The 25878-nt window shown below is 41.3% G+C and overlaps 2 long non-coding RNA genes and 1 pseudogene across 2 annotated transcripts in view; 2 read left to right on the top strand and 1 right to left on the bottom strand.

Moving 5' to 3' along the window:
* LOC121647012 overlaps positions 1–8960 on the top strand; it is a 34097-nt gene extending 25137 nt beyond the window's left edge. The window contains exons 2-3 of the long non-coding RNA XR_006011754.1: positions 8609–8753; positions 8871–8960. This is a non-coding gene — a long non-coding RNA (uncharacterized LOC121647012). The remainder of the gene's footprint in view (positions 1–8608; positions 8754–8870) is intronic.
* The window catches only part of LOC121646913, a 143334-nt pseudogene that overhangs the window by 72202 nt on the left and 45254 nt on the right, over positions 1–25878 (bottom strand).
* On the top strand, positions 6418–7361 carry LOC121647026. The gene is made up of 3 exons (XR_006011767.1): positions 6418–6513; positions 6956–7034; positions 7313–7361. It is a non-coding gene; the product is annotated as an uncharacterized LOC121647026 (long non-coding RNA).

Raw genomic sequence — 25878 nt, 5'->3', positions numbered from 1 at the left:
AACACACATCATTCATCTGAACATCAAGTGAAATCCTCCTTTCCATCATCTGCTGTAGGAAGATCAGCTGCTCCTCCTCTGATTGGCTCTGAGTTTCTGTTTCATATCAGTGTCAGATGGATGCAGTCAGACAGCAGTGAGGAAGAGGAAGCTGCCTTCAGCTGCTGGACTTCTATCAGGACACTAGATGGAGGGATGGAGCTGCAGACCAGCACACACAACGATGACGATGATGATGAAGTAACAACATTTTTATTCCCTGACTTTGACTGGAAGTTTCAGTCAGCTGAACATTTGAATCATTTCAGCTGATTCATGATGCAGCAGATCATCTTCAGTGTTAAAAAGATCAGAAGAATTCTTCCTGTTTAGTTTTCAGACTAAAAACTTTCTTCCTTTTTACCAGGAAATACCAGCAGCACCATGTTAGATCTCAGCTGCTGGGAGGCCTTTAATAAAGCAGATGAAAAGTGGAAATATTTCTTCTCCTTTTGTTACCATGAAAAAGAGACTGAAACTAAATCAGATGGAAGATTTGAAATCAGGAAACAGGACGAAATGTTGGACATTTTCTGTCAGCAAACAGAAACGATGTTCAAAGGTGGAGCAGGAAGCAGCAGGAAGCTGCTGAGTGTGACTTTGATTGTGTTAGCAGCACACAGACGGCTTCATTATAAAATACGCAGACGTTTCAGGTCTAGTTCGCCTGCTGAATGCTGATGATGAAGACGGCCACGGCCAGGTTCTGGAGGATTTTATATGCTGGTGTGAAGAAGCCTTCCTCCTCATCAATGTCTCAAAAACAAAGGAGGTTTGCTCTGATTTTAGACGAGCATCTCCAGTTCCCCAGTGTAGTGTTATTAATAACCAGCTAGTTGAGCTGGTGACCAGCTACAAACATCTCGGCACTATTACTGATAATAAGTTAAGTTTGATATGAACTGTGAAGCTTTGCTAGAAAGACCAGCTACGCCTCTTTTTGTTGGAGGAAACTTGCTGAATTCCAGATAGATCGGAGCCTGATGAAAATGTTTTATAGAGCTTATATTGAATCTGTCATTTCCTTTTCAGTCATTTGTTGCTATGGAAACCTTCCATCAAGGAAAAGGACTCCCTGGGGAGAATTGTGCACACAGCATCTACAGTATGGGGTGAAATTCATCAGCCTGGATGACGTTTTAAACATCAGGGTGATGAAGAAAGTGAAGACTGAACTCATCCTCTGAACCATGAATACCAGCTACTTCCTTCTGGTCTCCACCTGTCTGCTCCTCCAGCTACTAAAACAGATCCAGGTTTTCCTCTGTGCCTCTCCATCCGGGTTCTAAACACCACGGAGACGAAGAGGTAGCTGCTCTGTGCTGCCGATACTCTGCATCTTTATTTATTGCTTATTTTTATTATCTACCTTGTTTTTAGATGAGTGGATTGAGCACTTAGTGCATCTGTTTGAATTTGCTGCTCATAATTTATAAATTCTCATGTTTTATCTTTTTATGTCTGATGTTTAAAAATGTGACGGATGATTGTTCATGTCTGCTTCAAACCAGATTAACCTCTCCAGGGACTAATTAATAAAGTGAAGTGATATAATAACAATATATATTAATAAACTAGAAGTCAAAGTGCAGCAGAAAAAGGTCAAATATCTCCTCTAAAATTTAGTCAAAGCAGTGGATTATCGGCTCCATTAAACCTGCACACAGCTTCATCACCGACTACAATCAGACAGTTTAACTGACTTTCATCATATTTTAGAGTTTATTTTGAAAGGTGGAACAGGAAGCAGCAGGAAGCTGCTGAGTCTGACTTTAAGGTGGAGACGACAGTTTGATTCCAGAAAATAAAAACATGATGCAGTTTGTGAAGGAAACAAAAACATCAGCTGATCCAGTTAAAAATCATCATTAACATAAACATCAATAATGATCAGCTGATCATGAAGAAGCTTTAACTTATCAATAAACATCAACTGATCACCATGTAGTTTGATTCCAGTTAATCAATAATCTGATCATCATGTAGATTTGTCTTCAAACAGCAGAGTGATCAAAGCTGGAGCTGAAATCAGAAGTGAACATGTTCTCCAAACATTCCAGAAACAAAGAGGAAAGTTCAGACTTACAGTTTGTTCAGAGATGAAGACGAAGACTCTCCACACACACAGGTGAGCTGCTACCTGGAATGAACCAGACTCTTCCTGAGATGGAGACAGGACAGGTAGGAAGAGCAGCAGTAGATTCATTTTCTAACAAAAGTTCAAACTCTAAAAGGTAAAAGTCCAACATCTCAGGTGACTCATTAATTCTGTGTTAATAGTCTCCCTCTGCTGGTCAGAAGATGAACTGCATGATGTCAGCTTGATGAACCCAGATGACATGAAGTGTTTCAGTGGTTCAGATACTTCAGGATCATCATTAGAATGAAAGTCATGAGTGATGTTAACCACACTGATGCTAACAGTCATGTGTTCATATTAATGTCCATGAATGTCTCAGGTGTGCTGGAATCACAGCTCCATCCATCTGGAATCAGTAACTGGAGACCAGTATTCAGTCTCTATTCCCAGTGAAACACGAGGAACTGTCTCTAACAGCTGGATGAAGATCTTTTAAAGAACAGAGTTCAGGATTTGTAGCATCAGGTTTCAGATCCAATCACAGCACAGACACAGATCTGATCAAAGTGATCAATGATCTGAAGATCAACAGTGACTCACAAACTCGTTGCCTCAAAAAATGGAACTTTTTGTTACCTTGAATGACTTTAATGAACTGGGATGATGTGAGCTTGTAGAAGTTAAATGAAGCTGATAAATCTGAGTTTGCTGGAAGTTCATGAGGGTGTGGAAGAAACTTCATGTGATCAATTCCACCGAAATTAGAAGAGAAGCTTCACAAAATCTGGTTTTATTGAACACAGATGATGACTCCAAGTTAGCTTAATCAGAGTAACTGATGAAGTCCAAGTAGTTGTTGCTTTGCAGCAGGAACTTGCTGTGAGTTAAACTCATGTTCCACCAGCACAGAGCTCTGCAGCAGCTACCTGTCTGGTTTTAATCCCAGCAGCACCTGGAGAGCAGTCACACCAGCTCCCAGCATTCATTAGAAATCCTTCATTTTCCTCATCAGTCATCATTCTAACAGCTAAACCGTCTTTTTATGTCTACAACATGTTTCTAGAAACTGAAACTAAGCTGGAAGGTGGATTATTGCTGAAATGAGCTCAATATGGAGACCAGAACATGTTTTCCTGTCTGGATTCCTCACGTTTGAAGCAGGAGATCATCAAGGGTGACATGAGATGATTTATTGATTTATTTACATGTTATTATTCCTAAATCACTTTTTATTCATCACAACAGCCAGAAACAAGAAGATAAAAGAAAAGTAAAGAAGAGAAACTGGACATGACGTCAGAGTTTATTTCTCTTCTTTTACCTCTGAAATCATTAGAAACCTGTTTGTGTCGTTTGAATTATTGATCAACCAAATAAATATAATAAAACTGAATAAAATAGAATAAAGGTCTTTAAAAAACTCAGGCTGGTTTCAACTAAGTTCCTAAAGTTACATGAAATGAATTCATTTGTTAACAGAAGTCATCACCATTTTTCATGAACTCATCTTATTTCCACTGATTCAACTTAAGTTCATTTATTGAACCTTTTTCAATCCAAAGTTCATACGACTCATTTCAGATTAGAATTAATAACCAGATTAAAATGAAGTTCTGTCCACTAAATCTATTTAATTAAAGCCAATGTAACATTTTACAGTGTGTGTAACATGTGTGATAGAAATAAAGCCCCACTGCTCAACCATTCCTTCACATCTCTGAGGACACGTCTCTGCTCTCCAAGGACCTGCAGACACAGGGAATGGATGTTCTGGCAGCACAGAGTCTGGCTGAGGTAACAGAGGAGAACCTGAAGAAATCCATCAGAGACTTTGAGGGACAGAAAACAGCAGCTGATGAGTTTGTGTGTTGGGCCAATAAAAAGCTGCAGGACTGGATAGAAAGCTGCTGATGCAGACCACTCTTCCTGAGAAACATCTCCCATCCTGCTCCCTGTGGACACAGATAACATCAGCTTTGACGGAGGAGGAAGGACTCTTTGTAAATCAGCTGATGACGTGGTCCTGGTGGCTCAGCTGACAGACCAGACTGCACTGACCAGCTCTCAGCAGGCAGGCAGTGATTTGCTTCAGACTTTCAGCCAAGATTTCCTGGAGCTAAATCCTACAAAGACCAAGGAGTTGTGCTGTGGGGGCAGAGAGAGGTTTTTACCCTCCTTAGTATCCAGAGTCAAGCCACTGAACAGGGAGGCATTTTTAAATATGTGGGAACAGAGACGGACTCCTGCCGGTCTTTTAGTCACCACGCAGACTCTGATTGGAAGAAAGCAGAAAAAGGCTCCACCTGCTGAGGAAATCTTCAATATTTCATCCTGCTACGGCTTCCTGTCCATCAAACACAAAAGCAAACTCTCTGCTTTCCTCAGTCAGGCCAGCAAAATGATGCTCAGCACAAACAGCTCTTTCTGAGCTGCAGCAGCTCTCTGTGATCAGGAAAACCTCCCAGATCACAGAGGACCATCACACCCTCTTCATCCCTCCTTCCAGCTGCTGCCATCAGGCCCACGCTAGAAAGCTCCTCTGGCCCGTAAGAACATCTACAAACAATCTTTCATTGGCTCTGCAGGACCCATCCTGAACAAGTCCAGCAGCCACCACCGCTCATCATTTCACCTTTTAATGCCACTTTTACACCAGTTTGAACTGGTTTCTTCTTTAATCCTGTTAGTTTTCACTGTCAATGTGTTTTATTGTATTTAATGAAGTCGCCTCCAAAACTTGTTACTGAAGTCAGAATAATGAAACCAGGACCAGCATCCGTCATACTGGACTTCTTCTTCTTTCATGGAGAAAACTGTTGTCCAGCACATTCATTGATGAGGACACAGTCATTGATTCTGGATCAGTTTCACAGATGTGTAGCCGGCTGGCCCAGAAGCACCAGCAGCGCCTCGGTTCTGTCCAGTTCTGACCTGAACCTGAAGGCAGAGGACCGCCCAGATGCTTCCCTGTTCCCCAGAGAGGTGAGTCCCCATCCATCCCTGTGGTCCAGACCTCCAGCTCCATCCACCTGCTCTGAATGATGAAGAGGAGCAGCTGCAGAAGGTCTGAGTTTGACTTCATCTCATTAAATCTGGATCTTTTAAATCTCACATTTCACAAGTTAAAGACTCAAAGCCTGAAAACATCAAGAAATTCTCTAATAAATGAAGTAAAAACTGTCTGAAGCAACTAATGGAAATAAATAAAGGAGCAGAAAGTTTAATCATAAAATTAAATCCTCAAAGATGGAAATAAAAATAAAAATATGATGAAAATATTTTAATGTGATCTTTATTATTTGGTGGACAGGATATGAGTCTGATATCAAGCTGAGTGTTTACGTCGTGTTATTTCCTTGTTGTGTCATCACTGTTCTTTGTTGAACGATCATCATCTAATCCAAAGATAAAAGCTGGATATGCCCGATGTTCCATTCATAGCAACTAGCTGCTGCTCTCTGTGTGTTGTAATCCAGACCCACAGGGTGGATGTGGAACGCTGGAAACAGAAGACACAGAGGAGGAGAGGTGTACATGTTCCATCCATCACAAAGCCTTTTCTTTCTGAGGAGACCAAAGGGCCGAAGGTAAAGGTGACATGATGTTAATAATCAGCATGTGTTGGGATTAACGTGCTATGTGCTGATATAATCACAGACAAAAAGGGATTCTCAGTCTACCGCTGTCCACGTTTCTCCACACAGAAGAACATAAAGACGACTGAGAGCTTCACAATGATTTCCACAGCACACCACATCTCACTTTATTGTTTAAGGTTGTAGTCTGTCAGCCTGGACAATAAAAGCTCATTTTCTTTCTACTGACTAGTTTTTATTCTGCTTTTAGAAACACAGAATTCCTGCACAGAAGCAACGTTATATTGTGAAGATCTTTTGATGCTTTTTAAAACTTTTCCTGCTGGAATATTTTTCTGTCTCCAGCTGTTGTGTTTATTCAGGACATGCCTTCCCTCACATCTCAGTCAACACACGTCCTGTCTGAGGAACATGGAAAACCAAGAAATGGCCACAGCAAGCCTTCCCCACAGTCTGACACATCACAGCTGATCTTACATGTATTTTGCTTTACATGGAAAAAAGAAGTTATTCCAGATGAAGATTTCTGCTCCATGTGGTAACTTCTGCTTTAACTATTTTATGTTGCTGACTACAGCTGTGGTTCAGAGATAGTTTAAGCCCTTTGGCTTTCCCAGTGTTTCATATCAAGGATAGAGATCGTGGATTAAGCTCATTTCTTCCTTGTGTCTTTTGTCCAGAGTCCCAGAGACAGGATCCATGCTCACGTTGCAATATAGTTTATATTTGCTGGAATACAATTATTTAAAGATGTTCTTGGACCCTGATGATGGACGATGATATTATAAAACTATTGACGTATGTATACATACTGTATGTCTACAGTCACATGTTTTAGTCCAACTGTACTTCCTGCTTGTGCAGCTGCTGCTGCTGTATGTTGCTTTTAGATGGATTATGTGTTTCAATCCATCATATTATCAGATGTTCTAGTTTTCTTGTTCTTTAGCAAACGTGCTGCTCTGTTGACATCAGACTTGTTCATGTTTGTGTTGGTCGTCTGCTGCAAACACCCCCTTCTATGTGAACGTGCTTGTAGATAGACTGGGCTTTATTAATCCTGGTTTGATTTACAAAGCTGATAACCAGTCACATGACCAGTTATCAGACGTTGTTTGCGATGACTGCTACAAGGTACGGCAGCGACAACATGTGTGTTAATAACATGAGTCAATGTTTCTGTGTACTTCAGTTAGAACGGGGTGATATCAGCATTTCATGGGATTCTTCATGTTCACAGCTTGTTTCCCCAACTACCCAACATCTGTGGTCACTGACGGACAGGAACAGAAACCCTCTCCAGAACACGTGTCATCACGGTGAGTTTAGTAATACTAGTTATCACAGCTAAATAAAACATAGTCTAAGGAACATGAAGATGTACTGTGCAGTTTACCAAAGTACAATCTATATTTAGCTATTTGTCAGTGTCTTAACAGAAAGCCTGAGTTCACTTTATAAAGTTTGATGAGTCATGATATTTTTACGATATTAATCCAGGGGAGACACAACTGTGACGATGCATAAATGGTAATATAGTGAGAGTCTACTAGAGTACATGACATTCAGTCTAAGCTAATATATAACATGTGTACAGTTTGATGCAGATGCAGCTGACATGGTGAGAATGTCCAGTGTGGCTTCAGGAGACGTTGCACCATCCCTGATGCTACAAAGTGATGGACGTTTACATCCTGATTCATCAGCAGCAAAAAGGAGGCCAGATAACGTGAAGAAGTTGTCAGCTGAACTGTCTCAAAGCAGGAAAACCTGTGTATGGAAGGCAGACTGAACAAGCTTTGTTGTTGATGGTGTTGTCAATGCTGCCAATGAAAAGCTGCAGCATCATGGCGGCCTTGCTCTAGCTCTGACCAAAGCTGGAGGCCACTGATGGAAGCAGAGAGCAAACTCCATGTCCGGAAGTATGGGACATTAAAAACTGGAGAGGCAGCTGTAACCACTGCTGCTAATCTACCTTGTAAAAAGATCATTCATGCAGTTGGGCCACGTGTCACAAAACCATCCATCTCCAGCAGCGTTGTCCAAAGCAAGAAAAGATTTAAAAACCTGATCTGGAGCATCCTACGCAAAGTAAGGAACACAAGCTGCAGTCTGTTGCTGTTCCAGCCAGAAGCTCTGGGAGATTCAGCTTCCCCTTGCGACTGTGTGCAGACATAATAGCGTCCACAGTGAAAGACGAGCACCACAAGACAGAAGTGAAAAATCAGCACCTTCCTGTTCACCTTGTGAAGCCATCGCTCAACCAAATAGAAAGAGCATGTAGAGAGAAACTTCTATCACCTACGTCAACTAACAGCACGACAGCCACAAAGAAAATGAGTCATCATCAAGACCAGCAGGTAGGAATTATCCTCAGAAGTGTCTTTATGTTCCACACTGCTCACTCACAGCAGGAGTTCCACTTGGACAATGTAAAGTGATGATACTGAAAAGTGTTTTATTCAGCCGTGATAACATGTTAGAAAAGCAGAATAGTTTCCAGTAAAATGTCCTCTAGTACAAACCAGCATGCACTGCAGCTTCAATCACAACTAGAATCTGAAATGAAACATTTTGAAGTGTGAAGGAAAAATGAGGAAACAATAACTTAGTAAAAGTGCTGTTCATGGCAGAGATACTGTGTGACATTAAATTGTGCAGCTTTTCTGAATGTTGGGACTGAACGGTGTGAATTTCATGATATATTCACAATGTGATCAAACTCTTTTTTCCATGACAAAGCAGTGATTGTTAGAGCAGTAATTCTAAAGCATTTCCACACATTCATTCCATCTATTTTACTCTCATTTATCTTAAACTTTGTGCAGCTTATTTTTAATGATTATTTATTGATGGATTGATGAGTGAACAAGGTGCTGCTTGGCTTTTGCAGCTGACATCACTGTGGAGAAGGAAGGACACAGACGTTGTTGTTGCTGAGCTCCCTCCATGTAAGAGGGAACATTTCTGTGATCCGCCATAGCGAGCTGCGCTCACTGCGACCTCACCAGTGGCTAACAGGCCCAAACAAAGACACAGTGAGGTTCAACATCTGCAGATACCTCAGTTTAGTCCAGCGTCTTATTGCTGGAATGTTTCTCAAACAGCATTTAATCTGTGTTGTTTTCTATCTTGATCTCAATCCTCTGCTTCAGGTTATTGAGCCTCTTTCAGCTTTCTGCCAACCAGTCCAGCGTTGGAAAGAACATTTCCATCCTTCATCATTACACAGCAGGTGGAAAACTTTGGGTGAAACGCGCTGAGCTCAGTGGACACGGCCTCTCCAAGGTAAAGTTGCTTTTCATGCATTTTACCTCCACACACCTTGTACAGGAGAAAATATTTAGACAGTGAAACGGCTGACTTCCATGTACACACTTTCTGTTAGAGGACTTTGTCTTTTCTATGTTTCACTTGTAATTTTAGAGGATTTTAATTCTACATTTCTTTTGAATCTCTTTTTCTTCCTGTTCCAGATCAGCTGTGACGACTACCAGGCCATTCTGTCCTTTGTAAACACTGACAGAGCCACTGGAAGCTGCTGCTCACTGATACTTTCTGCAAACATCACTTTATATTAACTCTGTTTATATGATTTATAAAGTTGTTCTGAATCTTATTATGTGCTTTATAAAAGGTTTTTTCTAGTATATATTTCCTGCCATAAGATGAGTGTTTTTGGTGGATCCAGCATCTGATTCATCTGAGGAGGCAGCAAAAAGAGTCGACACATTAGATATCACGTCTCAGTAAAAATGATGATTGATTTGGCTAAAAAGAGGTAAATATCCCAAAAATAAAAGCATTTAAACATGTCTGATTTGTATTTAAAGCTTTGTGTTGGAGGAAAAATGGATGCAGACAAGTTTCCAAACCCAGACCAGTGAAGCACTTTGTTTGCTGGCTGGTTTTAGCTCTTTGTTCCTACACCTCCCAGTCACACCATCAGTACCTATATACCATATACTAAATGAGATATCCCAGAAAACAAGATAAACTAGATCAGGCATCACCAAATGGTGGACCTCGGTCCAGATCCGGACCGATCATGGATCTGTCCGGACCCGTGAACAATCTCTGATAAATTTACAACCATAGGTCATTTTCATGGTGCACTTTTTTTCTGACGGTCGCAGAGACACACAACATGCGCTGGTACTGCTGTTATTACGACAATAGCTTCACTCAGTTGAACCAATCAAATCGTTTGTCTACGCTGCGCGTCGGGAGAATCAGAAAGAGAGAGACGAAGAGGGGATGACAGCATGGCTTGCTCCAAAAGATGGAAGGTTGATGGAGAAAACCGTTCTTTTAAAGATGAATGGACGGAGAAGTATATGTTCATTCTTCCACCCAGCAGTTCAAACCCAGTGCGCCTCATATGCTCCCAAAACGTGGCATAAAACACAGCTCCTTTGAGCAAAGTTATCCCCTGAAGTCCGAGAGCACGCAAAATAACTGAACTGCAGGCCCAGTATGACCGATCCACGAGACTTATCACCCATCCAATTACAGCCCAGCAACGTGCAAACGTTTGCTCTCTAAAGGTAAGGTGGATTTTGGGACAACATAAAGAAACGTTTAGTGATGGGACAGTTGTCAAGGAGTGCTTAAACGTGGTTGTTGACACATTAGTTGACGGAAAACAAAAAGATGAAATATGTGAAAAAATCAAACAAATCCCGATGTCAGCTTCAACAGTAACCAGAAAATCAGAAATATTAGCAGATGATGTACTGGCACAGCTCGATGTGGCTATTCAGAGTGCACCTTGTCTTTGGCTATTGATGAGTCTACAGATGTTGCTGATAATGCCCAGCTTTTGGTGTATGTAAGATTTTTTCACAAAGATAGGAAGGAGCTCTGTGAGGACCTGTTGGGTGTAATGCTACTATTAACACACACAAGAGGAGAGGACATCTATGCAGCAATAAAAGAGATGCTGAGTAAGAGGGGCATAGATCTGAAGCGGGTTGTCTCTGTAACCACAGATTCCCACCCTGCCATGGTGGGAAAAGAGAGGGGGGCTGTGTCCCGGATGAAAGAGGACAATCCAGATCTTATTGCTTACCACTGTCTCATCCATCAGACTGTTCTGTGTGCTACTCTTTCAGAACATTTTGCTGAAGTAATGAATAGAGTGATGAAACTCATCAACTTCCTTAGGGCATCCTCATCTCTTCAGCATCGCCTCCTGAGAGAATTCCTGGAAGATGTTGAGGCAAATGCCAATGACCTACTAGTGCACAACAATGTGAGGTGGCTGAGTAAAGGCAATGCACTGGGACATTTCTGGTCTGTTCGAAAAGAAATTACAGCTTTCTTAGAGCAGGTCAAGAGTCAGAGAGCAACACAGTTTTTGCTTTTTCTGCAAGATGAGCACAAGATGGATATGGTTGCTTTTTTGGTTGACATTACATCACATCTTAATGAACTCAATTTAAAGCTGCAGGGCCAGAACAATTCAGTTGCTGATTTGATGACTGCAGTTCGCTCTTTCCAGAGGAAGTTGGACATTTTCAAAGAAGATCTGGAAGGAGAGTGTGAACACTTCCCAAAACTGCATGAACAGATTCAGAATGAGAGAGATGTTTCTCCCTATGTTGACTTCATAAACAAGTTGATTGAAAACTTCAGTAAACGATTCAACAGCCTCTGCCTTGGGCAACAGCTCCTTCTGCTAATCCAGAAGCCTTTCCTCATCAGAGAAGTCAGAGGATTTTCAAAGGAGGTGACACAGACATTCAAGTGGGCACATGCAGGACCTCTACAGCTTGAGCTCATTGATCTGCAAGGAAATGTTGCATTAAGAGAGCATTTTGAGGCAACTGACCCTGTCTCTTTCTGGCTGCAGACTGTCTGAGAGTGCATTTCCCAGTCTAACCAAAGTAGCACTGCACACCTTGACTATGTTTGGATAGACTTACAGCTGTGAGTCAGCTTTTTCCACTATGAACATTATCAAAAACAAGTACCGTTCTAGACTCACCAATGAACACCTACATGTCTGCATGAGAATGGCACTGACTCCATTCCAGCCAAGATTTAAATTACTGGCAGGGCAGTCACATGCCCATTTCTCTCATTAAGAAAAGTAAAAAAAAAAAAATAAAAAAAAAAAGAGCTGTGTAGTGTTCAAAGCTCTGTTTGCATTTTTTCTCCACTTTTTATTTATTGTTTGCTGAAGATGTTGACTTTTACTTGAAAAGAAGGCCTTCACTTTTTTGTTTTTAGGCTGGGAAATCTTTGAAAAAAGAAGAGAAAATGTATAGTTAATGGTCTGTTGCACTTGTTTTTTCCCTAAAAGAGCCACTTTTTATTTATTGTTTTCTAAAGATTTTTTAATTGAAGTGTAGGGCTTCAGTTGTTAAAACCTATTTAATTTAAGAGCAAAAAGGGTTACTCAGCTCTGTTTTTTATTATTAATTTTTATTTTATTCTGAGGTTTCTCTTTTCTTTCATCTGAAATAAAGGCCTTAAATTTATTTGCCTTGGACTACTTTTATTTATGGTAAAAAGAGCTATGCACTCAATTAAATATTTCCTGCATTGTAAATTGATGATAAAAATTGTTGAAACCATATGAAAATGTGGACATAGGGGAGGGCTATTAGACACAAGCAGGACATCAGTTCGGACCTTTTAGTTGGCAGAAATTTTAATAACTGGACCTCAGTGACTTTTAATTGAATAACCCTGACTTAGATGATATTCCAGCTGCATACTGATAGGATGCAGTGGAGACTAATACAGCAGATATTTTAAAAGGGAAAAGTTGAAGATGAGGAGAAGCTGCTATGGCGAGGAGGAGTGGGGGAGGAGCAACCATCCAGCATCCAGTTCAACAAGATGACAGTAGCTGTGGGCTCATAGTCACCACGGTATATTTCTGTCTGCATGACTGTGTACAAAGTTCACTGTGTGCATGTGGGACTAACTGTCCACCTTTGATTTCAGTGTCTTTTTCTGAAAGAATCAAATATTACTAGATACATACGTCCCCAGAGAGCCAATAAAACGCCGTGTTCTTATTATGTTGAGCGCATGCTTCTAAAACAAACATCAGAACAGACGATACACCTGAATTAATGGTGTGACAGCACATGGCAGCGATGGTAAAAAAGAACATCAGGCAGTGAGGTCCTAATTCTACATTTATACTTCAGTTTTGGGGGGATTTATGTGAACGGTACTGAAGGCTGTCTGCTGGCTGAAAAAGCCCATGTAGTGTGTAATGTACATTAAACATATTGTATTAATTACCTCTGGACAAATAGAAGGAAGAATAATACTATGTATACAGATTTAAAGTAAATAATACATGAAGTCAAAGTGGAAACGTTTGTTGGGAAAAGTGTGTGACTGATGACTTTTCAGACTGTGTGTTGGTGTAGATGGCGAGGGCGATGATGGAAGCCTTTCCTGCATCACCGGCTATGACCTTTGACACATCTAGAAAGAAGATGCTGATGAGAGGAGAACGTTTGCACTTTCCATCCTCAGTGAATCAGGTTTACAGTCGTTGTTAATATTGTTTACATCAGGTAAACCAGATCACCAGAGCTGGTCCAGATTCTAAAAAGCAGGTTTTTCCTCCTGCAATACAGACAGCATTTATTTCTAGAAAGCGCTGTGAAGGAAATGAATGGAGACTGAACAGGCAGCAGTTTAAATGTGTTTTATTGAAGAAAGAAGCTTCTAGACAGGGTGGTAGGTAGACACATAAAACAGCACAGGGCAGATAGTGGCCCAAACAGGCAGAGGAATAAATGTAGAGAGCAGGTAAATACAATCTTCTTCTCATTTCTACTTTTGCTGCATCCACGTCTCCTCTGTCCTCCATCCTTTTCTTGGAGTGTTTGACATGGAAAACAATTGTGCAATGTGCTCAGCGTCAAAGCCTCCAGGATCTGGGCCTCCCACCACTGACTGGGGAAGTGTTTCTCACTGTTTGCACTTTGTTTCCAGTTTTACATTTAATCACCAATATTAACTGATTTAGAAATAAAACAGTTTTATTTCCCTAAGATGTCAGTTCCTTTACAATTTACAATATAATGTACATGCATGAAGTCAATGAAATGACATGTAACTAGAAAAGGCTGTTATTAGCATAACAGCAAGTGTGAATGCTGCCACGCTGAATGATCGGACCGAAACGCTCAAAGATGGTCAAAGAAGGTCAAAAAAGGCTGAAATGTCTTTTTTGAAGAAGTATTTATTAAGCTGAAGTGAAAAGTCGAAGAACTTAAAGCTCAAACTGGAGTGAAAACCTGCTGAAAGGCGGAAAAGGTGAACTGAAATGTGCTTAAGATTGCTGAAGATGGCTGAAAAGGGCTGAAATATGGTTGTTGAAGAAGTATATATGAAGCCCAAGTCAATAGTTGGAAGGATTTAAAGCTCAAATTGGTGTTTAAATGTAGTTAAAATGGTGTAAAGTTGAACTGAAATGTGCTTAAGATAGTTCAACATGGCTGAAAATGGCTGAAGTCTGCTTGCAGAAGCGTCAGCTGAAGTAATTGATGGGTATTTTTCCATCATAGAATAAGACACCAAGAACTCAGAGTGAAGTCAGCTTCATCGCGATGGGGAGAGACTGTGGTTCAGCACTCAGAGAGTGTCTGGTGTCAACTCCGAAGTCTCAACCCCAGTACACCCTTTTTATTGAGCAGCTATCACACTTCAGTAGAGCAAGCAAAGTTCTCGCAAACTTCAAACAGGGAAACACATTAGCATACAACACTTTATGACCCTTATCACACAGAGCTGTGACCACCACATCCTGTCCTCTGCAGGATGGGTGAGACCACAAATCATTACCCATCCTTAAGGGAGAAAGTTTAAACTGTTAACTTTAAACTGTCAACTTTGCTTACTCTAACATTTCCCTCCTGTTTGACATTTAAAGTTATCAATTCCAAGCATAAACTAAACATAAATCAAAACATAAATCAAAAATATGTGAAGAAATGCAAATATAAAACGAAGTCCACTTTTCAAAGCATCAGACTGTATCACTTGTCTTCACATTTTCAATACAGGGGGGGGCACTGTCACGGCCCGTGCGAATCTGCAATCAGTGCTTCCTGTTGCCCATATTTGGACTGCCTATTGTCACCGCGATTAGGACGGCGCAGCTGGAAGACATCAGATCATCACCTCACCTCCATATAACCACCACACAGACATCCAGTCATCGCTGGATTATACTACTCATCGTGGTAACCAGTCGTGTACGTTGTCTGATTCTGTTGTGTAAAACTGAGACTAACCTGTTGACATCTCTCTCCCAAGAACCTGTCCGCACTTCACCTGCATCCCGGAAAGTCCAGTCTGCCCGCTCCAGTCCGTCCGTCCAGCGAACCCTGCATCTCTTCAGCACATTCAATAAACTGTTCTTTATCATTCTCCATTCGCTTCACTCCTTGGCTCCATACACCACCCCCTGACAGAGGCATCATAACAGTGAACATTACAGACCTATGTCTGTAGCATCAACTGGGAGTGGAGCATACTCCCGTGACAACATAAGTTGTTGCGCATAAGCATGTGAAATTGCTCGAGAAATCATGGATTTAAGACATGGAATCACACAAGAAATCAGAATGCAAAACAGAATCAATACTGATAGGAATGGAGCACACACTCTTAATATCACAGTCCACCATGGTCCACTAGTAAGCCATGACCAGAAACCCCACTCAGGGGGTGGCGCACGATCTGCAGCCATACTGTCCCTGAGATTCTGCAGGCCAGCCATTGCCTGCGCCACATCTCCATTAACTTCATCAGGAATATAGGTACAACAGGTGGTAGGTCACCCTGAGGAAGGCGGCCTCTGCGGGCCATAAAGATATTGAGGTGAGAGATGTTAAACTGTGTTTTGCGGCAGTCACATCCCCCGAAACGGTACGGGTTGTACCCTCTGCTTGTGAGATAAGCAAAACATATGGCACCACAGTAGGTCATGGCTCGTGCATAAAGGTCAGGTTGGCTGGATGACTTTGGTATGACTGAGCAAACATAGCAGTCGGTCTGGTTCTTCAAGGCGGCCAACATTTTGGCACACGCATACCAGAGGTTGACGTCCTGTAGCTCCAAGGGGTTATGGTCTTTCCACAGGTGTGCAGGATGGTGCACATACCTCTTGATCATTGTTTCTGGTAGCGGTGCAGGGTAGAACCATCTGTAGATTGTTGGCCACAGCAAGAATAATGCAAAGGACAAGGTGGTGAGACATGCTACAGTCACAGCGCACGCGTAGGTCCAGCAGCAGTGACGCCTTGGTCTACGTCTCTGCTCCAGATCCTCCATTTGTGCTGGTTTCTGAGTTAAAGGTGCTGCTTAAGGTGAAATGGGATCCGTTGGTTTCTTCACTGGCGTTGATACGAATTATCACTAAAAGATAATCCCCATTTGTAGCCAGAGGCTGTGGGTTTTAATCACAGCCCTCCTTCCCCCACTCACAGCAGCCTTACTTTGCACTCAGAAGTTTGCAGTGACTGAGATGTATCCAGCTGGGTCTTTCCGCTATCTTGACTGCTGTAGGCGTTGTCAGCAGCACTTGGTAGGGCCCCTCCCACCGTGGGCTGGACCAGGTTTTGCGCTTGATGACTTTAATGAAGACCCAGTCTCCTGGTTTCACCAGCTCAGGAACGTCCTGTAGGGAAATATAATCGGAGGGCAATAAACTTGCATTGATTACATCTTTTTGCTGCAGAACTTTCCTCATGTAGTCTGCTAAAGTGTTTTCATCATTAGCATGCTGTAAGTCTTTAGAAAACACTGGTAGTCTGTAAGGTCTGCCATGAATGATCTCAAAAGGAGTTAATCCTTTGTCAGAAGGGGTTATTCTCATGTATAGCTTTACTAAATCCAAACATTCTGGCCAGGGCTTTTTAGTTTCTTCCATACACTTTTTCAGTCTGGATTTAACTGTCCCGTTTGTCCGTTCTATTAATCCGGCACTTTGAGGATGGTATGCGCAGTGATTTTTCAAAGTCATTTTGAGGTGTTCTGCCATATCTGAGATTAGTTTGTTCACAAAGTGTGGTCCATTGTCACTATAGATTATTTCTGGAATACCATGGTTAGGTATAATGTGTTTACAAATTGCTTTTGCCACAGTCAGTGCATCAGCATGTTTAGCTGGGACTATTTCAACCCATTTAGAATAAGCATCAATCATTACCAGACAGTATTTATGTGGTCCGCTCTGGTTTAGTTCAATAAAGTCCATGTGGAGTGTCTGAAAAGGATATTTTGGTTCAGGGAACCTGCCCCTCTGTGGTCTCATGTTGCCTTGTGGGTTATGTTTAATACAGATCACGCAGGATTTACAGAAGTTTTTTAAGTAAGATTTTAATCCAAAGGCTGTGAACTGCTTCTCTATAATGTCACTCATCCCCCCTGTTGACACATGACATACACCATGTGTCACCAATGCTGCTGCTTTAAATAAAGATTTTGGGAGAACAGGTTTACCATTAAGTTCATAAAGTCGTGTTCTCTGACTTGTAGCTGCTCCTTTAGTAAGCCAGAGTTGTTTCTCTGTCTTAGACTCTGCTTCCTGCATGTCACCCAGCACCGTGTGGTCAATAAAGACCCCCTGCTGCTCCTTAGCAGAGTAGAGATCATTGACCCCAAATTGCCTTGCTGCTGCTTGCTTCGCAGTTGCATCTGCAAACCTGTTTCCTGTTGACACGTCATCTTGTCCAACAGGGCTGTTTTAAGCTGTTGCTGATACGGGCCTTTTTCGTCAGTATCATATCAAAAAACAAAAACCCATGGCGAGTCCTCCTTTTATTTCTACGGCCCTAGTATGTGGAATTGTCTGCCTGAGGACGTGAGGGGAGCACCTAGTGTGGATATTTTTAAAAACAGACTCAAGACCCACCTTTTTAGTTAAGCATTTTAATCATTACTTTTATTATTACTATTGTATTTATTCATTTCTTTATTCTTAACACACAGGCTGTATTCAGCTTCTATTTATATTATTAATTCTCTTATTTCACGGGTTCTCTTATTTTATGGGTCTTAGCAATATTACTATTACTTTTATACCCAGGTTGGTTTTTAGATTGTTTTAGATTTGGTTTTACAGTGTTTTATCTCAGTGTTTCCCCACACCACTAGACCCCAGAATTTACGACAGGCTTTCCTTGGTCCTTTTAACTTGCTTTTACCCTCTGTGATGTGTGTGTGTGTTTGATGGGAAGGGGGGTTGGGGCTTGCTGCTATTGGGTTGGGGTTCTGGGGGATTTTACCATCTGTAAAGCACATTGAGTTGCTATTTTTATGTATGAAAGGTGCTATATAAATAAAGTTTGATTTGATTTGATTTGATAGAGAATGCCTCTGTGTATTTTAAATTCTTTCTCAAACTGTATGCGGAAATCATCCACTTCTTCATTTGGCTTCTGTTTTACAGCTGCAAGGTGGCTGTAATAAGCCATTTTCTTAAAGGCAACACGCACACGGTCAAAAAGTGCATCTAACTGAGTTTTATAGGCTCCAGTTATGTCACCATCTGCTGGGTAGGGGCTAACTGCTCCTACCGCATCTCTGCCTGTATAATCTCCTCTCACTCTGCCCCAGTCTTTCCCCAAAGAGGACATCATAGCTTCTCCTGCCTCGTGAGCATTCAGTCTGTAGGAATGTATAATGTCAGTTATGTCCTGGACCCAGTCATCAGGATTCTCACGAGGAGGAGTCACACCTGCTACTGCTTTGGCAGCTTCTTCAAGAGTCCATGGTCTGAACACATACATGTGTCTGTCAGCTGTCTCAGGATTAGGATTAGCAACCTGAATCATGGGGAAAGTCTCTGTGTATCTGGCTGGTGGGCGCACACTATCTGAAGGTCTTAAGTCATATGCAGGTGGCAGCACCGGATATAACGGGGCTTCCGGGCCTGGTTTAAGTGAATCTGTTACTGGTGGAGCAGTAAGAGATGCAAGCGGGGACGAGGTCGGGGTCAGAGTAGGTGGTAGGCTGCCTCTTCTGGGAGTACCCTGGGTGGCCGAAGCAGCTCCACCCGAGGGGCCTGGTGCGGGCTGAACAGGTTGGTCCCGTCTCCTTGGGTAGACGGCACCGGTCTCGTTATCACCAGGTCTTACAAAAGCTGCCATAGCAGCCTCTTCGCCCTTCTTTCTTTCTTTAGACTTTCTAATATTATCCCTGCGAATCTTAGACTCCTCTAACCACCTGTGCGCACACTCCAGCTCCTTCTTTTTCTTATCTGCCTTCTTACCAGTCTTACCACTTACACTTGCTTCCAGCTTATCTACTACTGTCTGCCACTCATCTACCTTCAACTTCCCTGTCACCCCATATTTGGGGACCCATTTTTCCAGAAACTTGACGTTATCCGGATTCCTCTGATTCATGTACTTCACATCGCCCTCTAAGGCGACTGAAGATTCACTGTTTCCCATATTGGGTCTGCGTTGTGTTATGAACTTATGACCTTAATCTCGAGAGGTAAATTGACCTACTTCACCAGACCACTGGCTTGTGTTATCACCGTCAGGTTTCCACCAGTGCGATGCTTCAGTCAAATCTACTTCGAGCACTCACTCTCACAGTCACTCACTCACACACACTTCTGCCTAGGCTCGGTCCCTGTGACTTCTTTCAGACGCTTTACCTTTAACACTGCTCCCAAGGGTTCTCTGGCGTGCGTTTTTACACTGCTCCCAGAAAATTTCTGGCGTGTTCTATAGTGCTGCTCCCAGACTTGGTCTGGCGCACTAAGTGACTGCTCCCAAGAAAAAACTTGGCGTCTATAGCACTGCTCCCAGGAACCACTTGGCGTGTTTTACCAACACTGCCCCAGATTTAATCTGGCGTGTTATAACAAAGACTGCTCCCAGGTTTAACCTGGCGTCTATTATTTCTTTCCCTAGCGTCACTCTCTTGCTTATACTCACTCCGAGTTCGGTGTCCTCTTCAGTCACGGATCCCGTCAATCCACCGCTGGCAGGATGAGCATGAAGTAAATCACCGGCCTGTTGGACAATTCAGTCGTCAGGTCTTTCCTCTCAGCCGTCCTGATGATGGCTGCCCGCGCGGGTTTCGGTGTTCAGGCCTCCTCCTGTCAACGAATGGGTATGTTGGGATCCGGGTCACGGCACCAAAAATGATGGGTATTTTTCCATCATAGAATAAGACACAAAGAACTCAGAGTGAAGTCAGCTTCATCGCGATGGGGAGAGACTGTGGTTCAGCACTCAGAGAGTGTCTGGTGTCAACTCCGAAGTCTCAACCCCAGTACACCCTTTTTATTGAGCAGCTATCACACTTCAGTAGAGCAAGCAAAGTTCTCGCAAACTTCAAACAGGGAAGCACATTAGCATACAACACTTTATGACCCTTATCACACAGAGCTGTGACCACCACATCCTGTCCTCTGCAGGATGGGTGAGACCACAAATCATTGCCCATCCTTAAGGGAGAAAGTTTAAACTGTTAACTTTAAACTGTCAACTTTGCTTACTCTAACAGTAATCATGAAGCTGAAGTCAATAGTTAAAGTATTTAAAGCTGAAACTGAATATTAAAGGTGCTGAACAGGATGAATGTAGCCCAAATCACTGTAAAAGGCAGAAAGATCTGAAACAGAGTTTCAGCAATTCTCAACATGATTGGAAAATGTGCAGAATGGCCACTAGATGGCGGTCTAGTCATGCTTAATGTGCAAAAATGTTTACATGGGGACTTTCAATAAAACTGGTAAGTTTCAAGATCTTTGCTCAACCCAGTCCATAATTAGAGTCACTTGCTGTTTTTGTATGTGTGTGTGTGTGTGTGTGTGTGTGTGTGTGTGTGTGTGTGTGTGTGTGTGTGTGTGTGTGTGGGTGGGGGGGGGGAGGGGGGGGGGGGGGGGGGGGGGGGCTGTGGTGTTGACAACACCTGGACATCTAGATGAAAAGTGACAGAGAAAAAAAAAGGTTAATCTCAGCATGATTGCAGAATGAGAGGTATGAAAGGGTTAAACATTGGCTCTTTGCTGAGACAGCAGCTGAGACCACCCATAATGATAATAGCAATAGTAATATGTTGCCAATGCCTTCAGCATTGGCACCCATAATTAAAGGTGCTGAACTGGTTGAATGTAGAACAAATGATTGTAAAAGGCAGAAAGAGCTGAAACAGAGTAGAATTGGCAGCATAACCACAGTCCATGTAAGTGAGCAGCAAAGGACATGATGACAGGACAGAGGAGGAGAGACAGAGGAGGACATGTGGCCTGTAGTAATGAGTAGGACAAGGAGGAGAAAGGAGAGGGGGACAGAGAGACATACCTGGACTTATTAGGAGGACCAATCCAGGTGAAAAGTCCATAATCTGTATCAATAGGACTGAATGAATTAGGTAAAAGGTCATCTGCCTGCTGAAAGCTGCAGCAGTGAGTGAGTTGTCATGACAACTGCCCCTGACTTAGCAGGCAGACTGAGACGAGGGAGAGCTGAACTGCCAAATCACTCTGCGCACCTCCCGAACTCCTTGCTCCTGTCCGGAAACTATAACACATATGGAAATAATTCTTTCACCGTGAGCGGCAGGAGGGTCTGAGGAACACAGGGATGTAATTTATTTGTCCCTACGTGGAACAGAATTTAAATGGTGGCGAGTTTAAAACACATGAAAAAAGCGCTTTGAACCAGAATACTGCCTCTGATTTGAATGGAAGTCAATGGGAGCAAAAGTAGACTTTTGCTCACTTGGAGAGGCCTAGCTCCAAATCTATAAGTCCCAGCTCTGTCATTCTTGGTTCTGCTCGAAGCCAACTTAAATTCCTCCGTTTTGATGTATACTTTATGTCTCTACGATGAAAATTGTAGGAGTTATGAGAATTTGTTTGGAGTAGCGGGACAGGCTGAAAAGTTACAGTGTGCCAGAGCATGAGAGACTTTGGTGAAGATTGTAAAAGTTATGGTTTTTTAAACTGCCATAATCATAAACCGTAAAACCATAAATGCTTCCAGCATTCACACAATAAATAAATAATAATAAGTTGAAGCAAACATCGTCCTGACAGTAACAAGAAATGATTCTCTGCTGCACATTTACCTCTTTATTTGCATTGTAGATGCAGGATTAATCCCATGTTATTTTACTGCTGTTATTGTGCAGATACAGTGTGATACCTGTGGAAGATGCTACCATGAGCAGTGTTTGGGGATGAAGCTGCACCAACTCCAAGAGGCCAGAGCAAGCAGGTGGAATAGTTTGGTCTGCATGTGGGACAAAAGATGGAAACGGAGGATTCCAGTTGTACATGACAGAAAACATGAAGATTGTCTTCTTGTTTGTGTTTAGTTTTAAAGGACAGCAGGGAGAACATGTTTAGTTTAGAAAAGACTGAACAATTCTATAGTTTGCTTTAATGTCCAGCTGTTAACCCATTTTTGTTCCATATTTACAATCACTGAATGAAAGTCTTTCATTTAATGATGGAAACTGTATTTTTTACTTTTCTTAAGAATGAAAATAGTGTAGTTGTGTGTGTGTGAATATATTTACATGTTTTCATGTCTAACAATTTTGAATGTGTTCATATTTAAATATTTACAACTATAGATATTATATTTTTATCAGGTTATTATTATGTTAGTACTATTATCATATTAGAAATTGTAACACAAATGTAAAGAGTAAATTTGTGTGTGAAATAGATGCTTATAATAGATGCTACTGTGTGATGGTGGGACTGAAGTTGGTTAGTTACTGCCCTCTGCTGGCTGATGGTGGAACTGCAGTTCGTGGAACTACCAGGTATCTGTCCACCTGAAATTCTCTTACTAGGCAAGGCAAGGCAAGGCAAGGCAGTTTATTTGTACAGCACATTTCATGTACAGGACAATTCAAAGTGCTTTACATAAAACAAAGACATTACAGATATTTAGAATAGTAAAAGGCATCAACACATAATCAACACATAATCACAATAAAATAATAAATTACATTAAAATGATTAAAAGCAAGATAAGTTAAAAAAAAAGTTACCGTGCAGATTTCATGCATAGGCGCATGAGAAAAGAAAAGTTTTTAACCTGGATTTAAAAATGTCTACATTTGGGGAAAGTTTAATCTCCACTGGCAGTTTGTTCCATTTGTTTGCAGCATAACAGCTAAATGCTGCTTCTCCATGTTTAGTCTGGACTCTGGTCTGGACTAGTTGACCAGAGTCTTTGGATCTAAGAGCTCTGCTAGGTTTATATTCTCTGAACATATCACAGATGTATTCTGGGCCTAAACCATTCTGGGATTTGTAAATGATCAGAAGGGTTTTAAAATCTATTCTGTGACTGACTGGAAGCCAGTGTAAAGATTTTAAAACTGGTGTGATGTGTTCAGATCTCTTAGTCCTGGTTAAAACTCTAGCAGCAGCGTTCTGGATGAGCTGCAGATGTTTAATGCTCTTTTTAGGAAGTCCTGTTAAAAGACCATTACAGTAATCCAGCCTACTGGAGATGAATGCATGGATGAGTTTCTCCTGGTCTTTCTGGGAGACTAAACTTTTAATTCTGTTGATGTTTCTGAGCTGGTAAAAAGCTGTCTTAGTGACAGCTTTGTTATGGCTGCTGAAAGTCAGATCTGAGTCTATCAACACTCCCAGGTTACGAACTTGGTTGGTAATTTTAAGAGCCCGAGTCTCCAGGTGTTTGCCAATGCTGACCCTCTTCTCTTTGCTACCAAACAGAATAATCTCAGTTTTGTCTTCATTTAATTGTAGGAAATTCTCCCTCATCCAGGTGTTTATTTGCTCCAGACACTGACACATTAAGTCTATTGGACTGCAGTCATCTGGTGACAGAGACACATAAAGTTGTGTATCATCTGCATAACTTTGATAACTAATGCTATAGTTTTGTAATATTTTACCCAAAGGGAGCATATACAAGTTGAACAGAAGAGGTCCAAGGACTGACCCCTGGGGGACTCCACAAGCCATGGCCACTCGCTCGGATTCATAGCTGCCGATCGTAACAAAATAACTCCGGCCTTCTAAATAGGACCTGAACCAGTTAAGAACCGCTCCAGAAAGTCCAACCCAGTTTTCCAGCCTGTGCAACAGGATTCTGTGATCTACAGTATCAAACGCAGCACTGAGATCCAACAGAACCAGGACTGATACTTGACCAGAATCGGTATTCAACCTAATGTCATTTAACACTTTGACCAGAGCTGTTTCAGTGCTGTGATGAGGTCGGAAGCCGGACTGAAATTTATCAAGATTTCCACTTTCATTTAAAAAGTCATGAAGCTGGTGAAATACAACTTTTTCAATAATCTTGGAAATAAAAGAGAGGTTAGAGACAGGTCTATAGTTGTTCATTATTGAGGCGTCTAGAGTCCTTTTCTTTAGGAGTGGCTTAATAGCAGCTATCTTTAGTGACTTGGGAAAAATGCCTGATGCCAGCGAGCTGTTAACTATCAGTAGTAGATCACTTTCTACTGAGGTAAAAACTGTTTTTAAAAAGTCGGATGGTATCATGTCCAGAGTGCATGTTGTTGATTTCAAATGCCAAACTGTTTCTTGTAGGACTTTTAAATTCACCATTTTAAATTGTGACATGACATCAGAATTATTTCCGGGTTTTGGACACAGACTAATTTTCTTGTTTGACTGTGTGGAATTAATATTTTGCCTAATTGTTTTAATTTTTTGGCTAAAAAAGTTTGCAAATTGGTTGCATTTCTCAGTGGAAAGGAGCTCTGGGCTTATCTGTTTAGGAGGATTTGTAAGTTTTTCAATCATAGCAAACAGAGTGCGAGAATTGTTGACATTCCTGTTAATCATTTCAGATAAATGCAGCTCTCTGGCCTTGCACAGCTCATTGTTATAGTTACGTAGACTTTGTTTGTACAGCTCATAGTAAATTTGAAGTTTATTTTTCCGCCATTTCCGCTCAGTTTTTCTGCATTCTCTTTTTAGGCTGGTAACCACAGTATTGTTTCTCCATGGTGTTTTCTGTTTGCTCAAGTTGCTCTTGATTCTTATCGGTGCAACTACTACTACTACTACTACTTCTGTTACTACTACTACTACTTCTATTACTACTACTACTACTACTACTACTACTAATAATAATAATAATAATAATAACAATAAAATTATTATAATCTTTTTTTGTCAAACACATGCATGTTAGGTTAATTGGTGACTCTAAATAAAGTGAGTGTGTGTGTGTGTGTGTGTGTGTGTGTGTGTGTGTGTGTGTGTGTGTGTGTGTGTGTGTGTGTGTGTGTGTGTGTGTGTGTGTGTGTGTGTGTGAGTAAATGATTGTTTGTCTCTATCTGTGTTGGTCCTGCCTCTCAACTGTCAAAATGCTGGGATAGGCTCCAGCTTACCTGCGACCCGTAATGGACTAAGTGGTACAGAATGAAAGAAAGAAAATGATTGAAATGTTTTAAATTCAGTTTAAAATTATGTAAAATAATAAGGAAGGCAAACAAATGTATTATTAGAATGTTTAAGAAAATAAATTTACAACTTAAAGTTTTATTGAAATGTTTATTCTTTATTTTCCGTGTAGATATTTTTGGAATGAATTATTTTATTTTAATTGAACAAACATAGAAATTATATACAAAAAGAAAATGATATAAAAAAGAAATAATTCATGTAATAAAAATAATGATTATTGCACGATCAAATAATAAAATAAAGAAGTTAGAAAAAGTTTGTATTAACTATAAAAAAAACACATTAAAGATTAAACTTTTTCTTTTACAAGGACCAAACCGATCATATTATATTCACATCAGCCAAATTATTATAAACAAGTCAGATTGAGCAAAGTAAGAAACCATCTGTGTCAGAAATAAGATAAAATACAAGAAAACATCCTGAATAAAGTCAGAAAAACATAACCAGCTAAAAAATAGCTGTAAAAATATGAATAACATGAAACTAGAAGAGGATTTCTGCAGATAGTGAATGGAAGTACCAGAACCTGCTACTGCCTCATATTGCTGTACGGCTGTTACCGTCTGTTTAAACTGTAGCAGCCTGATGGTTGTTGGATAAAAACCGTCCAGTTCTGATGTCAGACTGCGGTTCCTTCTGCCCGAAGCAGGACAGAAAACAGGGGTGAGTGGGGTCCATGATGATTTCCACCACCCTGGACAGGCAGCGCTGCGTTGCTAGCT

This window comes from Melanotaenia boesemani, chromosome 10 (assembly GCF_017639745.1).
Source record: "Melanotaenia boesemani isolate fMelBoe1 chromosome 10, fMelBoe1.pri, whole genome shotgun sequence".
Taxonomy (NCBI): Eukaryota; Metazoa; Chordata; class Actinopteri; order Atheriniformes; family Melanotaeniidae; genus Melanotaenia; species Melanotaenia boesemani.
Note: the sequence above shows the minus strand (reverse complement) of the source record. Positions and strands in the feature narration are given on the sequence as shown.